Source organism: Ciconia boyciana, chromosome 2 (assembly GCF_034638445.1).
Source record: "Ciconia boyciana chromosome 2, ASM3463844v1, whole genome shotgun sequence".
Taxonomy (NCBI): Eukaryota; Metazoa; Chordata; class Aves; order Ciconiiformes; family Ciconiidae; genus Ciconia; species Ciconia boyciana.
Window position 1 is genome coordinate 23,006,162 of NC_132935.1, and position 14,296 is coordinate 23,020,457.

At 43.2% G+C, this 14,296-nt stretch overlaps 1 long non-coding RNA gene across 1 annotated transcript; it reads left to right on the forward strand.

Moving 5' to 3' along the window:
* Window positions 1-2: 2 nt before the first annotated feature.
* On the forward strand, window positions 3-13,078 carry LOC140647460 (uncharacterized). The gene is made up of 3 exons (XR_012040777.1): window positions 3-35; window positions 895-976; window positions 12,644-13,078. It is a non-coding gene; the product is annotated as an uncharacterized lncRNA (long non-coding RNA).
* Window positions 13,079-14,296: the final 1,218 nt, after the last annotated feature.

Genomic DNA, 14,296 nt, shown 5'->3' on the forward strand with positions numbered 1-14,296 from the left:
GACGAGGTGTGACGCAGCGGCGCAGTGACTGACAGGTCTGCTCGGGGCGTTCGCCGCGGGTTCGAGACCCGGCCCGGCCCGGCCCGGCCCGGCCATCCCTTCACTCCTCCCCGCCCCACAGCCAGGGCTCGCCCGGGGCACCGCCGCCGTCACGGGCACCGCCAGCCTCCTCGGGGCGCCGAGCCGAGCTTCCTGCGGCCGCCACGGGCGCCTCATGGCCCGGCAGGCCTCAGTGGCTACCAGCCACCTCAGGGCCTGGCCAGCAATGGCCGTCTCAGGGCCCGGCAGGCTTCGGCCACCTTTGATAAATCTGGGCTTGATTAGGGAATTTGTGGGAAAAACACATACAGATCAGAGCAGCGTCATCCACCACAAGGAAGCAGATGGTGTTAAGAAGGCTTTATACAATTTTGCCCTTAGGGCTGTGAGGGATAGTGAGGTTTGAAAATGTGTGTGTTTGGTTTTGCTGCAGTTGGCTAATTTTCCTCACATCGGCTCTTGGAAAACACAGTGGTAGTTCAGTGGTCAAAACTATCAGTATCTGTGTACTTAAATGCTCTTGATCTGTTGTGAAGGGCTTGGGAAAGAAAATATGCATGCAGGTAAAGAGTGGGTAAAGATGGACTTTGAAAGAAACTGTTGCAGTTTTATTTTGGCACCAAAACCCATTTTTCTTACCTTGCACAGTAGTTGCTACATAAAAAATAGCAGGTTGTAAACTGCTGTATTACTAGAGAAGCCAGTTCCTTTTATTGCATGAAACTGCTTATCACCTTAATTGGCAATATTATCTGGAGAAAGCAGGAACCATATACAAAAAGCAAACTACTTTGTTTTGCTGGTTTTGGTGAACCAAACAATTAATTCTTATTTTTTCTAATTTTTTTCAAGTAGGCAAGAGTTGGGGCCATCCTATAGCTGTAGCGGGCAACTGCAGCACAGAAGAGGCACAAATGCGGTTGCAGATTCCAAAAAGGTAACTTCACATAGTGCCAGCCCAGCAAAGGATGTGGCTGCATGTCTCTGGGAGCAACTCCTCTAGTCCAGTGGTCTTCTCCCCCTTAAGTATTTGCAGATGTAGCAGCTCCAAACTCTGCTTAGTCGAGTTCAAAGTGTGAGCAATGTTAAACAACTCTTAATGTGGCAAGTCAGTCTTCCTTCAGCCATTTATGTTGTTCTTCAACCACCAGAGGCTTCTAAAAACATTCTCATTACTGAACTGCGCACAGCCATTTATAATGCTCTCGACATGCTCCAGCTGGTACAATTTAGTTAGACAGACATTTCGCGTATCGGTATAAAAAAACATACCCTAAAATAACTCAGTAAAACAGAAACTTACCCACATTAAAAGTGGGCAAACTTATTTTTAAATACCCACATTACAAATTCCACCAAGAATAATTTCTTAACGCCTGAATTATTAACATTCAGTTTTCAGTGGAAATTATTATAAAACTTCACAATAGACACACTTTCTCATTATTATTGCAAGTTGTTTCCTCAAAACATGGCAATATATGCCAATGCTAACTAGCAAATGCAAGTCATTATCTATGTTATTTTTGGAAAAGGTAAGATTTTTTTGAATGATCCATAGCTCCAAGCTATCAGATGGAAACTTGGCATTAACGTCTATAAATAAACAGAGTAGTTAGTAAATGATACTATAAAATAAGTACTTAAGAGAAGAATAGCAAGCATTTCTAACCTGCACAATGACAACATGCTTGTAAAACCACAGGAAGGGATTCTGAGAACAAGGACCTATGATCTGCCACTTAAAGTCCACTGCCTAATGAGGTTGGTTTTATTACAATATTTGCCATTTGGTTAATTAAGATCAATGAGGTACAAAGCAGGCCTGTAGGCAATCTATAACTCTTCACTAGAAAACAAAATAGGAAAAAAGAATTAACACAAATTAAATAATCGGGACATGAGCACCCTCAGAATAAACACACAGTAACAATGAGCTGCAACGTAGTCTTTAAGCTGTCAGTGAGAAACCCAAGCCAGGTGTGCAGTAATTATAAATGGTATCCTGGAGAATGCTGTAAAGAGTAACATTTAAAACAAGAGCTGCTACGATATGAGTGGGTATATGGTAGATTAAACAGATATGTTCACTAATATTTTTATAAACGTACTTGCCTGCAACATTGCTCTATCTGGCCTGACAGGGATATTTTTATGAAGACTCAGAAGCCTGAAGGAAATAGCACACACTTTTTTTTACGGCTTGAGAAATTTATTTGTTGAAGTTTCATTTTGGGGGGGGGACACGGATGGGACTGTAATCACTCTTTTTGACCTCCGTTGTTTTCTGTTGTATTTTTTGAAAAACAATTCTCTCTTTAAACCATTGCACACAAATCTCATCCTACAACCCAAATTTATGCCAAAAAAGAACAGCTGTCCGCATAGGCCTGTATTCAGCTCTGAATATCCAAATTACTTATTTTTGTGCAGGAAAACTCTTATGCACAGGCTAAACACAGACTGACTTGAGTGTGCACAGAGATATTTGTAGATGAAACTACTTAGAATTGAGAAAGCTTACCTAGGAGTTAGGCAAGAGGCAGCAGGGGGGCAGGCCTGATCTTTTACCAGCTGTGGAAAGTGGTTGCTCTTTTCGATTTGGAGAGTGAAAATAAGAACACGTGAGATGTGTTATGGAAGTAGCTGCTGCTGTTCAAAAATCCTGGTGATGAAAGTAACACTACCCAGGGCTAGAAGAGTCCCACAGGGTTTACATGACCCGGAGCATGTGTGCCGCACCAGGCAGCGATGGGGAGTCCCCAGCTGGGGAATCCATGCCTGCTGCACGGGAGCCTCAGCCAAAAAGCCCATGCAGGCTGCTGTCAGAAGCCATCTAAGGACTCCGTCCCATGAAACCCTCTCATATGTGAGTCGAGGTTTCCATTGCACGTTCCCTCACGGCAACGAGTGTTTCCAAAATGAATGTGGTGAAAGGATTTTAGCTTTTCATTCTAGTGCAGTGTCTCTTGACATCTCCAAGCATTTCTGAGGGAAATACAGATTTTATTTGAGTTCTGATTATCCACCCATTTTATTTCTATTTATTTGTTTTGATGTATAGACAACTTTTCTGCAATGATTTCTGCAGAGCTACGTGTTCTTCTTTGGTATGTAGATGACATACACAACAGAGATTGGCAGAGATGGTATAGATTTCCGTTGCTTTCTGGCATTCTCTGAGACCGTGTTCCTCAGATATTATACAAACAAAAGCTGACATGCTGACTTCCTGAAGACAATGGAAATATTATAATCAGTTTTAACATGAGCAGGATTTTACTCACAGTTTTATTAATGTGTCAGTGGAAATTTTTTATTCTGGTCATAAAGGTGCTAAAATAAAGATTCTGTACAATTTGCAGGGGTAAAGCCCTAAAAATGGAAAGTTATATTTTCTAAAGCTTGGGAATATCTGTAGATCAAAAGATAGTATAATATTGCTATACATATATCCCAGTACCAAGTTGCACAGGATTCAAATCTCTGAAAAATAAGAAACACAGTGGAGTAAGATCATGATGTTCTGTGTAACACAGGGAAAGTGCTGTATAAGACCCCGTCCTCCAGCCTCCATCGGTTTGGCTGATAGGATAATGAGAGAAAAAATGTTACTGTTTTCCCAAAGTTATTCAAAGAAGGAGAGAAAATAAGCTTGTATTACTTCATTATTTACTTTTACTTTTCCTGGAGGTGGCTTTTCGAAAGCATTTTAATAAAAGATACCCATCAAAGCACATTGCATTTTAATCTTTCTTGATGTTGCCTGGGAGACACAAGCCTGAAGATTGAAATTTAAATCTTTGAAAAAAGATGTTTGCAAACCAGAGCAGAAATGGTGTCTTTTCTTCAGCCAAGCTTTGTGAAGGAGACAGAATGTCTCTTCCCTAGCTGCTTCTCTGTTTTAAAACTGCCTCCCCAGCTTTCAGCTTCAGATCAAGGACTTGAGGAAGATAATAAATCTGAATTTTCCAAAAATTTAAAAATTCCTGAATTACCCCAATTGAAGTTGAAGTCCTCATTTATATGTATTTATGCATACGAGCATTTAATTATTCTATACAACGTGGGCAGCATCTGAACAGGTGCAGAAAGACTGAAACAGCATGCCTAAAAAGCTCTGGGGCAGGAGGTACTCTGATGGTCTTGAAATCCACATCCAAAGCCTTGTTCCTAATCACGCAGAGGGAAATTATGAACAGCATTTGGGATCCCGAGTGCGTGCTCCACCCATTCAGCAGTGAGCGCTGCCTTGCCTCTTCAGTGCAGGGCAGAGAGTCCTTGAGTTCCCTACTGATGCAGGACTCGGAGCCAAGATATTTGGGAGAGCACCTGATTTATGGAAGGGGGCACCGGGAAGCTCAGTGCTGTCATGAATCTGTGTTTCAGAGCCTCAGATTTAGAGCTCTGTCGTGGAGATAAACTGATGGGGGCTTCTTGTTGGGCTCTAGCTCCAGGCTTGGATTGGTCAGAAAGGACTGGGAAGGCTGTCGCTCTGTATGGTCAGTAATGCCCGGGGACACGTTCAGCCCTGTAACTGTGCGGTGCTTCCACCCACATGCTGCTGCATCAGCCTTCGTGTTAGTCCCACTGTCAAATAACACAAAGTCGGGCAACGTCCTCTTTGGCCAGCACACCTGCGTCTACGGCAGAGCTCGGCTGGCTTGGCTACACCAGCAGAACTTGCAGGGTGCACAGTATTTCAGGCAGTTATGAATTTGTCCAGTGGAAGAAATCTTGGAGCCCAGGGGGGTCTGTCAGCAGAATGGTTGGATGCTTTGGGAGCTGTGGGAGCAGCCAGGAATAAGCTCTGTGGACACCAGTGATGCCAGATGTTACTTCAATGGAGTTAAATGCCTGAACCCCCCTGTGAATCTTCACTGAATTAAAAGTCGGTTTAGGTAATTTCACTATCATAGAATAGTATTTAAATGAATTATATGTCTGTCTATTCTGAAAAATGGAAGCAATATATAATCACAGCAGTAATAGCAATAATGGATTGGCAACTTACATTTTATGAAAGATTGTGAAGATACGAGTGACAATAAAGTACTAACTGTTATAACTTGGCACCCAGCTCTGCAAGCACTCATTTAACTAAGCAGGGCATCCCTTGTGCCTTTGTAGATGGTACCTTTGAACACAGAAGTTGCTGGCTAGGGTGGAGATAATACAGGTTACTACCACAGTGGTTTTGACAGGAAAAACAAAAGCCCTGTCTCACTCCTATATAACTCACCTAGAGAATTTCCACCAAAAAAATCTTTTAAAAAATCCCAATTTGAATAACTTACCTTATTATCTTAAATTCTCAGTTTCCTCTCATTCAAATCCTTTGGTTATAATCCTGGCCAAGTATTTCCCCATCACAGCATTATATTAGAAAAGGTTTTAAGGCATAGTTTGGTAAGAAACTATTTGACATCAGAGCTGGCTTACAAAGTCATCATCTGCCTTCTGTGTCCTTGCCTGCTGGTCCCTACCCTGCGTTACCTCCCCTTCTGCCCGGTGCTGCACCAGCATGAGCAGTCTGCAGCCACACAGTGGACTCATGTGGCTGACAAACAACCTTTTTTCCATCCTCCCTCCTGCTATTTTTCAATAGAATCAGTTCTTTAACCTGACGTACTCAGTGGCTGTGTAAATGTGCCAGTGCTTGGAAGGAGAGAGCTGGTGTGAGAGCGAGAGGCTCAGAAGGTACAAGAGCACTGAGCTGTACAGCTGATTGTGTCCTCACATAAATAAAATTATGTATGTGTTTATAGTTTATATGGTGTTATATGTTTCTTATGCTAACTACAACAAAAATATCTGCCAAATACAAAACTCATAAATACTGTAGATTTTATCTTTACTTAAAATTTCTGATAGAGGGCAATGTTAGTACAGGTCATCTTGTGATTCCTAGTTCTGCTCTCATTTCTCACAGTCTATAAATGATGGTATGTTTGGCTCTTCACAGACGTGCAGCAAAGCTAATGTTTCACTCGAGGTTCCCGGGAGCTGAAGTCTTGTTTTGCCCAGCATACCTCCAAGGCGACCACATGGACTATTTGACACTTACGTATCACTGCCTGTTTATTTTTAATTTGCCAAAAGGGGCAGTGATTTACCTGATGGTAAATGTACATCTTTGAGTGTATTCCCCAGGTGACAGTGGAAAGTCTTCCCTCTCTTCTCACAGTGGGTTTTTTTACCAATGGGCAGATGGACTAAACAAGTGCTAAAATCCAGGCAGTATATTGGAAATGCTCAATATGGGCAATACAGTGAGAATGAGCAAAGTCAGTTAAAAGCAGCCAAGCCTCTCTCCAAAGCACAACTATGTCTTCATTAGACCTGATAACCTGTGGCTTCTTTTGCTCATCTTTGTATTATTCAGGATTTCTTCCTCCTGTTCAGTAAAAGAAGCAACCTGCAGGAAAAGACTCAGGAAGGGCTGGTCTCAGGGCGATGTGAGGCTGCAAGTAGGATCTTCGGTGAAAAATTAACAAAAACTGCTGCTGTCTAGTGTTTGAAACGGATGTTTCCAGCCATGGTAAAAGCAGGAAGCATCAAAACTTTGAAGAGTTTTGTATCAGTGTTATGGTCTCCAAAGATTTAGCTAAGGGCTCCATCTCACATTTGCTTTCTCACGGGACATTTTTTCTGGCTTTGCTGTCACTGGGAAGGAGAATTCAGGGGGTTTATTCACAAAAACTGAAACACAAGGCTCTGTTTTTCCAATCTCACAGAAGCTGCAGGTGAACGCAGGAGTTGTATGTTGCCCATTAATGAAAGTGCAGAAAAAGCCTCGGTTTTAAGATGATGTTCAAATGAAAATGCTGCTTGGTCTAATGGCTTTTCTCAAGTACTTGTATGGTCTTCATCAGTATAACATTCAGATTCTGGGAATTTTTGCATGGCTGTTGAGGTTCCTCTAACTTAGGGATAAGGTTAAGGTGACGAGTATATTCTGAAATGGGCAGTAATTAAGTCGTAGACATGGAAACAAAGCCTGGTTTTGAAAATGGTGGATGAGTCTAGGAGAAGGCTGTTGTCTTTGCTGTGTTTGAAGAAACATAAAGTTAAATCCTGCCACACTAATTCAGCTGCAAAGCTTCTGTTGAATGTATGGAATAGGATTACACCCTTGGGATACAATTTAAGCATATTAAAATTGCAATCTGTGTATGTGCAAGAGGTGAATTTTAACAGCAAGCCCAGATAAACAAACATTCATACCATCCAGCCTGCTAACAGTCACAAGCCATGTCATCTCAGACCTGATTTTTTACTGCTGTGTAGCACTATATTGATTTTTCCTATGAAAAGAAGTCCTGAAACACAGCCAGGCTAGTGGTTTAGCACTGTGTATTAGCCAAAGTGAGGTAAAAAAGATTGTTTTAAAAGTGAGTTACTGTGTGTTCACAGCAGAGTTTGGGAGTCCAGACAGGACATTTGCTCCCAATAAAACATTGCTCATTGGAAAGATACTCATTCCTTTACCAGAATGAAATGACCTCACAGGAGGCACTGGAGTTTACTGTAGCACTTACTCCTTATTTAAGAGTGATCACCCAGCAGTGGCATTTTGTATATTTTATCTGAGTCTATTCTAAAAGTATATTCCAAAGTTCAGGCAAGGAGTACATTTTATTCTCTCTCACACCTGGAACACAGAAACACGATAAACATCTTTCAGTTAATTCCATTACCATCCTTTGCATCATTTTACCCTTTGTTTATTCCGCAGCTGAAAATATTCAAGGTCTCTCTTTTTACTGGGCTCTTCTGGACTTGGGTTAAATAATCTACTAGCTTCTTCTATGTCAAATTCCTTTGAATCACATTTATTCTGCGTGGGTGAATTAGTAAATGGATCAACTGTGTTTCAGTTAAACAATGAAGATAGACATGAACTTGCACTGAATTCCCTGGATTTGGAAAATACAATATGAAACAAGACCTTCTTAAGATAAGGCATGCATTGAGAACAAGATAGATAGGTAGAACTGTGAGACTTGTTACATGAATTGGAGGCAGCTGTAAGATAAGGAGGCATCTTTTCTTGCCTAAAGCACAACTTGGATGGCAAACAATCAAATTTGGTAGATGCAGTTACAAATTTCACGTGAGGTAATACCTAACACATTGCAGGTGAGAAATGAGATGTAAATGTGTGAATAATAATAAATAGTAACAGCAACAACATCTCTTTAATTCCACTTTCATTTGTAAATCTCAAAGTGATATGTGTCACTCATATATCTTAGTTTTATGGATGAGGAGAATGAAGCATTGGGAAGGGACCTGACTTGCTCCTGGTAAAGCAGTGTTAGAGCAAAGATTGAACCCAGGCCTTCAGCCCCTAGCCCAGGGTGAGAATGGCCCCACTGTGGGAATGACTACCTTCTCCAGGCTGTCTCTTCTCAACAGCAGAAATTTAGATATAATTTGAAATGCAACTCTACTAATCGGACTGCTGGTTCCTGCCACGCAAAGGCTGGCTGAAAGGATGCACTTCCCAGTAAAGGAGAGCTTAGAAAAGGACAGAAATGGTACAGTTCAACTTGGAATCATTGTATTTGGGGTACTGGTGGATGAAAAGCTGGACATAAGCTGGCAATGTGCACTCGCAGCTCAGAAGGCCAACCATATCCTGGGCTGCATCAAAAGAAGCATGGCCAGCAGGTCAAGGGAGGTGATTCTGCCTCTTGATGGATGTGGGGCAAAGTGCTTGATGGATCACTTCCCTTCCTCTGCAACTGAACGAGGTCCCTATGCTACCTGCAGCAACTGCTTATAAAAAACCCTATTATTAGGAAAGTAACTATTTTTTCCTTTCTTTAATGGTGTTTTGTGTGTTTTATTTCTTCTTTGAGCAAATTAATTGCTCTTTACTTCTTCCCTCCCGTCTGCTTTTCTTCTTCTCAGTATGTTTTTTTCTATTTCCAGATTCAAACCTCTTCCTCACACACTGCACATCGATCTGCTCCTCTCCCTCCAGGGCAATGCTCTCCTACGAGTGAGGGACCACTCTGGTTGCTGTGCTGTGGTAGCCCTGATTTGGGGATGGCCCTTAAGTTTCTTTCACCCCTCCTCTTAAATAACAACAGCTCCTAGGAGCTTTTGGCCCAGAAGCTACCAGGAGCAAGAGTTCAGCTTACCCTGATCTGGTCCTCTAGTTGCATCACTGGGTTTGGAGGAGTTACATGTATCTGGAATTATATTTATACTGCAGCTTGGTCAGAGCTACTGTATGCTATGGCCATGAGGACAGAGCATGTTGGGAAAACCTGGACGTGCCTACAGCGCGCGCCGGGGTGAGATGCAGCAGTCGTGCAGTGCATGAGCAGCAGTGCAGCGCTGCGGGGGCCAGCCAGACCTACGCTGAAGCCCCAGCAGAAATAGGGCAGCCTCGCCGTGAGACCTCCTTAACCTCTCAAAGCAAAGCGCTCAGCATGGACCTGCCTCCAGTCCTTGTTTCTATGGCTTTTAGAGAAATGAAAGCTGAAGCCCACTCAGATATTCAGAGAGAAAGAAGTTGAATAATTTAGGTTGGAAGGGACCTCTGCAGGTCCCCAGTCTGACTCCCTGCTCCAAGCCAGCGCTGGGTGAGATGAAACAGAAGTGAGAGACCTGGGGATTGGGGCTGGAGGTCTGCAATCCAAGGGAGGGAATTGAAGCCCCGTGGCCTTTCAGCTCTTTGCAAACACGGTAGATCAGCTGGAAAGTACCATCGTAACAAACGCAGCAAGAACGCTTGGGACTCAGTCCCTTTCATCCAGGGTCTTTAAGCCTGTTTAATAGAAACAGTCCTTTTTATAGACATGGTAGAGATAGGGAACATGAGGCCTTGTCTGAACTACTTAAGTTGCAAAAATCTCACTATTAAAATCTCACATTTTAAAACTGATCTTCTTAAAGTAGGGCAGTTTTTCCATTATAGGTGTGCCCTAGGGCATTAACATCACTCTTCCCAATGTCTGGAGCATCCACGGCTCCCATTAATTTCATTTGGGAATACGAATGCGTAACAGTCGTGGAAGTCTGGCCCTCAGCAATGGGCCTGAGGAGATGTGTATTTTTTGCAGCAAGCCAGTGATAGGAATGGGAGCAGAAATCTGGGCTTCACAGCAGGGAAGGGGCTGAGGAAAACCATCAAGCAGCTCTGTAGGATGGCTCTGCTCTCCTACCTTCCCTTCCCTCCATAGCCAGCCACCACTGGTCATATTCATAGGTATATCTATACCTCCCCGGGGTGACCCAGCTCTGCAGTGCCCTGCTCAGAGCCACGTCAGCATCAGGAGGTGTCCAGGCAGCCAGGACTGGTGTCCAGCGTACACACAGCCTATCAGCTTGCTTTGCCATGTTAGCTTGTTTCTGATAAAAGTAAATTATTTACATCTCTGTGGTGAAGTGGATCTTGTGTCTGTGTGAAGAACACACAGCTGAGCAAGGGCTGGCTAGGCAGAAGGAGTAGGGCATGTTTCTGTGCTTCATCACTCAGAACCATAATACTGATAGTAATGCGCAAACTGCAGCGTTGTCAGCTCTGAAAACCTCAAAATAAGTAATTAAAAAAAAATAAAATCTTGTGATTGCATTTTAGAGATATTTGCTCCTTTCTGATACCACTAACGATCCCCACCTTTGAGTTTTTCTACACAGCCCATGATTTTTTCTTTTAATGAACATGCAGATCCCTTCACTGCGGCAACTGGGCAGGAAACCCGTGTAATATCACAAGCTCTCGCAATCCCTTAGCAAGCATTGCGACACTGCAGCTGGCTCGCTACATTTGCAGAGAGACCTTTTGCCTTGGTAGCTCGCACATCCCGTTGGTCTTAATGTCACGCTGCTGGCCCGATGGATTAATCCAGACTTTGTGATCTGATAAGAGCTGGTGTTTGCAGGGAAACTGGGGTATTGGAGTGAGATCTAATACTTGATATGTCCTTTGCCGAGTTGGCGATGTGCACAGACTGCTGGATATTTCTGCTTGCGTGATTAGTTTTTAAATTTGACTTTTTAATACTCAGAGCAGGCTATTTTTACAGAGAGTTCATATATATCTAAATAGATTTCTTAGAAGTGTCCCGTTGTGGAAAGGAAGTGTGCAGGGCTAGTTATGATTGAGAATTAGCATATATCGAAGGCCATAACATACCTGTAATCTAAGACATTTATCTTTTTTTAAAGGGCAGTGAACAAATGCTCCTGGGAGCCTCCACCTCCCATCCACTCACTGGGTAGTTCATTCACTAGATTTGACATTTTTTGGATTTTCACTTTCAGGTTATTCATGAATTTATTTGAGAAGTAAAATACACAAGTGGGTGAGAAACTGCTTAAAAGGAATGCCACTGTCACCAAGGCTATAACTATTACAAAGTCACACCATTTTTTAATGTGTCATCCATGTGTATGTCACACCAGCTGTTTTGCTGGATTAGCCACATGGCTCACGTAGTCCTATATCCTTTCCCTGGCAGTAGTCAGCAGAGGAAGGCGCAAGAAATGTCCTAATCTTGATTAGCTGAGGATTGGGGTAAACTCTGACTGCTTTCAAAATTCCAAACTGTTGCAACTCTGAACACTCGTGTTAGTATTCATGCCCTTACTGACTCCTAGAGTTTTTGCCATCGGTAACATCTAGTAGCTGGGAGTCCCACAGTTGAACTATCCATCATGAGAAACAACCTGACTTTGCATCACTTCCGAATGCGTCACATTTCTTCAGCTGTCCATTTCTCCTTGCATCATGAGAGAGAATGGAAATCCATACTACACCTTTTCTATATTGTCATTATCTGATGCATTTCTGTTACTCGTGTTTCTGTGCTTAAGCAGACTTTTCCATCTTCAGGCTTATCCACCCTGGAAGTAAGCCGTTGACAAGTAAGTGAGAGTGTGAATTCAAAGTGCAATACCATTTTGTACAAGCTTCTTGTGCGACCACCCCTGCTCCTAACTTGGAGGGCTTTTTAAAATGTGTTCCAGCTTACTTCTGCTGCTCACAGAGAGCACGTTGCAAAAGTCCCAGCTTAATCCTCATAGCTCAGATCTTTTCCCACCGTACCTCAACAAGTGGGGCAGACGTGCCGAGGTGCAACTGCACAGCAGTACCATTGGGGCAGGACAACCATGTCCCCTGGCAACCTCCACCACTCTCCCCACTCTCTGGGACGTTGTTAATGACCTCCTCCAAAGCCTCCTTTAAGCCCTTCTGACTCTATAGTTCCTGAAATAGGGTTAAGTGCTGTCATCGGGTGTGTAGGGATGGCTGGGCACAGTGCAAAAGGAGGGGCAGAGAGGGCTGTAGAGAGATTACTTGGCTGCAATTATACAAATTATGGGTAATATGGAAGGTTAGGTTTTAAGCAATCAAAAAAGGAGAAGGTAGGACAGAAGTGTCCCTCCGTTTGTTATCTCTGCATTTGCTGTGCAGCCACAAACTCTCTGGTGTCCTGGTTCAAGGAGAATTTGATCATATGGGTGAGTTTGGAAGGAAGCTGGGTGTAATTCCTTAGCTTTTAGAGCAATAATATGTCCCAGGTGGGACTCTGCAGAGCTGTCACTTTTATTTGTTGATTGGGTTTTTTTTTTTCATTTACAGATTATCCGAACATTTGAGCTACGAGAGTGATGTGGAAATCATATATTCTGTAAGGACTTTCCCCTTAAAGGCAAGCTCACAGCGTAAAAGGTCTCCCAGGCTCTGCGGAGGGCTGGCAGCAGTTTCTGAGTGACAGCCAAAAATATGTTCTTGCAGCAGTGTTTCCACATTGATGGCACTACAACAGAGGCAGCTCCGCTAGAGACGGAGCAGGCAAACCCACGCTTTGGCAGGATGGAGAGATCTGCCTGCCTAGATGTAAGGGTAGCTGTCATCTTTGCTGTTTTATTTGTCTTTGCCTAAGGCAGTGATAGGAATTATGTTCATACGGCAAATAAATATAGCCCTAGTAAAAATATCCTAGGTCTTTATCCTCTGGTCTTTATACTCTCACTTTTATCTTACCCAAGAGTTATCCGCATTGCTTTGGAAAGCTGATACTCTCTGAACACAGTACAAACCCTGCACAGTGTTGGGTGCTAGAAAGGCGACTAATAACTGGGTAGTTGCAAGAGCTGCAGAGAGGCAAGGAGAAGAGAAACCCCCTGAAGTTTCCACTGTTTCAGCCTTGCTTTAGCTGCCATGGATTTAGCACCCTTTTTAGCTGGGGCCAGGAAGAGGTTTCAAATGACTCGTGCAAATGGACTAAAGTTTCAGGGTAGCACATGCCCGGGAGGACATTCTCTTCTACCTAGCTAATTCCCAAAATATAATTGGCAGGCAACGGCTGAGCCGAGGGAGCCTCTCGCATGTACAGTGCTTTCCCCTGCCCGTTGACCTAGTTGTTAATGCAGGGAGTCACACACAATGCCAAGCCTGTTAAGTGACTGCAGATTTCTTCGTGCAAACAAGCAAGCAAGAAATTAAAGAAAAGCTTCGGCCATGCCGATAAGCTTGTAGGGGCACATAGGGCTTGCTTGTTTGGTTTAGGATTTGGTTTGGCCTTTCTTTGAACCCAGTTAAGATGGAAAGCTGTAGTAAGCTTTAGTGCAGGGCACAAGGCCGGAGGAGGCTGACCCACAGCTCCCCAGCCATTTGGGGCTTGCAAGAGCCTACACAGCATCAGTCCTGCTCTGTATGTCACGTCCTCTGATGCCCTGGAAGTGTTTGCTCTGTCGTGCTGGTGTCTTAGTCAGAGAGATAAAAGGAAAGACTGAAACTGTCCGTGTTATAACACATCCTAGTCAAAGGCATCACAAGGTTCCTGTGAGACAAGCAGCGTCAGTGACGTTTCCATGCCTGCCTACCCGTGATTTCCATATCACTGAACATTAAAGACACTTTGATGAACATTAAAGGGATCTGAATTTCAGAGGAAGAGTGCATAGCAGTTTGTGATCAGTTCCTCTGTAAGGTCTACATTGTCCTTAAAGGATCAGCTATGAACTTACAAGTGCTGGTCTAAATCCTTTTCACTTCTAAAAACACACAAATACAAAAATCATCCTGTGCTTGCAAATACAGCTTGTATTAGCCATATGTGTTTTAGGACCATGCCATGTAAGTATTTTGGGATGGCATTTAAAAATAATTTCAGTAATATTCAGAAAATTCTTTTCAGTAATAAAACTTTCTTTTCAGCGTCAGGCATGGTCCGCAAAGCATAGGAGCTTATGGTAATTTATGGTGATGCTGGAGAAGCAAGGCTTGCTC